This window comes from Tachyglossus aculeatus, chromosome 1 (assembly GCF_015852505.1).
Source record: "Tachyglossus aculeatus isolate mTacAcu1 chromosome 1, mTacAcu1.pri, whole genome shotgun sequence".
NCBI classification, from domain to species: domain Eukaryota; kingdom Metazoa; phylum Chordata; class Mammalia; order Monotremata; family Tachyglossidae; genus Tachyglossus; species Tachyglossus aculeatus.
The window spans coordinates 148033609-148036512 of record NC_052066.1 but is presented as its reverse complement, the minus strand read 5'-3'; the positions used below and the strand labels follow the sequence as shown (position 1 = coordinate 148036512).

Below are 2904 nucleotides of genomic sequence, written 5' to 3'. Positions count from 1 at the left end.
TAGGAAAGCAAGGACAGCTGTCCTGAGGCCTAGCATCTGGAGTAGGGCACTTAGGAAAAGGAGACCCTTTCCTGGGAGCAAATGGGAAAACAACTAAGTTGGGGAGAAATCACAGATTCTCCTTCAACTCACAGCAGAAGCAGTGGGGCCTAGAGGAAAGAGGGAGTCAAAGGATCTGGGTTTTACTTTCTACAGTGCCACTTTTTGTTTTTTAAATGGAATTTGTTAAGTGTTAACTATATGCCAAGAAGTGTTCTAAGCTCTGCAGTCTTATCTTGCCCGATGCTGTTGATTCACCTCTGAACCAGAGTAACTCCATGGACACATCTCTCCCAGAATGCCCCACCTCCATCTGCGATCATTGTGGTAGTGTATCCATAGAGTTTTCTTGGTAAAAATAGGAAGTGGCTTACCATTGCCTTTTTCCACGCAGTAAACTTGAGTCTTGGCCCTCGTCTCTCTCCCTTGCCCAGCACAAGTGAGTTTTGAATTGTAGCAGATTGTCTTCCACTCGCTAGCCACTGCCCAAGCTAGGAATGGAATGGGTATGCCTCTGTTTGACTCTCCCTACCATAGCCGAGACTGGTAGAGTACTGGAAACTCTCCAGGTGCTATCCTGAGAGGGGCAAGCTCTGCAGTATCTACAAGTTAATCAGGGGAGACATAGTCCCTGTCCCACCTAAGACTCACAGTCTAAGTAGAAGGGAGAACAGGTTGAATCCCCATTTTACAGGAAAATTGAGCACAGAGAAGTTAAGTGACATGTCCAAAGTCAGACAGCAGGCACCCAGGCCTGTGTTTTATCTCTAGAGTCCTTAATTCCCACTTACCTGCCCTGAGACCTGTTCTCTGTCTTAGATTGTGAGTCTCATGTGAGACAGGCACTGCATCCGATCTGATTGATGCCAATCAGATTGATCTATGTGATGCCAATTTGTACTTCCCAAGCGCTTAGTACAGTGCTCTGCACATAGTAAGCACTCAATAAATACGATTGATTGATTGATTGATTGATTGATTATCTTGCCTCTACAGTGTTTAGTATAGTGCTTGAAACAGTAAGTGCTACTAAATACCGTTATTATTATTATCATTATTACCAGTCATGCCCCACAGTAGTCCTCTCCTGCCATAATAATTATGGCATTTGTTAAGCACTTACTATATGCCAGGAACTCTACTAAGCACTGTGTAATTATGGTATTTGTTAAGCTCTTACTATGTGCGAGTCACAGTAGTAATCGCTGGGGTGGATAGAAGCAAATTGTGTTGGACACAGTCCCTGTCCTATGTGTGGCTCAATTCCCATTTTATAACTGAGGCTCAGAGAAGTGAAGTTACTTGCCCAAGGTCACACAGCAGACAAGTGGCAGAGCCACTTAGAGCCCATGATTTTCTGAATCCCAGGCCCGTGTTCTACCCACTACGCCACGCTGCTATCTCTGTTCCCACGATTCTCTGCTTGACCTCCGCCAATCTGGCTTCTGACCCCTTCATGCCACAGAAACTTTCCTCTCAAAGATCAGCACTGATCTCCTTCTTGCCAAATCCAATGGCCTCTACTCCATCCTAAAAGACCATGGGCCTGGGAGTCAGAAGGACCTGGGTTCTAATTCTGGTTCTACTATGTGTCTCCTGGGTGACCTTGGGCAAATTGCTTTAATTCTCTGTGCCTCAGTTACCTTATCTGTAATGAGGATCGAGACTGTGTGCCCCATGTGGGACGGGGACTATCTTGTATCTACTCCAGTGCTTAGAAAAGTGCTTGACACATAGTAAACATTTAACAAATACCATCATTGTTATTATTATTATGTTCTTCCATTTTCCACATTAGGGAACAGGGGTAGGACAGTTAAATCACACTCCTACAATAACTCAGTTATTCTTGGTTGAGCTAGGATCAGTCCTTAAGCTCTAGCCATTCACTGGCTTGGTATTTCCCATTGTACTACATTCCCTGGTCAGTCAATCAATGAATCTATGGTATATTTTGAGCACTTATGTGTGTAGAGCACCATACAATAGTGCTTGGGTGAATTCAACACAATAGAGTTGGTAGACATAACACTTGTACTTTTAGGAAGGAACTTCAATCCAGTCAGGGAGATGGATGCTAAAAGAAGGTACCAACAGGGAAATTGGCAGAGAATAAGAATATGTTCATTAGTGCTAAGGGGTTGAGTGAGAATCAAAGCGCTTGAGGGTTACATACATAAGTACATGGGCAGTGAGGATGAAGAATGTGAGGAAAAGAAATGTTAGTCAAGGAAGGCTTCTTGGAGGAGATATTCAGATGGGGAGAGTGGCGATCTGGCAGATATGAAGAGCACAGACCTGGGAGCCAAAGGATCTGGGTTCTATTACCGGCTCCATCACTTACCTGCTGTGTGACCCTGGTCAAGTCACTTCACTATCTGGGCCTCAGTTGTTATGTTATGTTATTGTTATGATAATGATATAGAAACTGAAGTAGGGAGAGACAGAAGGCAGTGAGTTCAGCAAGGAGGCTGATGCAGGAATCAAGGTAGGACAGGATAAGTGCTTAGATTTATGTGGTAGCAGTTTGGAGGAGAGGAAAGGGCAGATTTTAGCGATGTTGCAATGGTGTTATCATCACCATTATTATTAATATTATGAAGGGGGAAGGAGTTCCAGGCTAGAGCGAGGATGTCAACAAGGGGTCAATGGTGAGAAACATGGTATTGAGGTCCATTGAGTAGGTTGGTGTTAGAGGAGCAGAGTGTATGGGCTGGGTTGTAAAAGCGACCAATGAGGCTAGGTAGGAGGGGAAGAGCTGATTGTAAGCTGATGGTAAGGAGTTTCTGTGTGATGCACACATGTACACAAAACGGTTTTATAGAAAAATGATCCAGGTAACCAAGTGAAGTATGGACTGGAGTG

The 2904-nt window shown here is 44.2% G+C and overlaps 1 non-coding gene across 1 annotated transcript; it reads right to left on the bottom strand.

The window, feature by feature from the left end:
- Positions 1-488: 488 nt before the first annotated feature.
- LOC119936469 lies at positions 489-626 on the bottom strand. The gene has a single exon (XR_005453784.1). It is a non-coding gene; the product is annotated as a small nucleolar RNA SNORA7 (small nucleolar RNA).
- Positions 627-2904: the final 2278 nt, after the last annotated feature.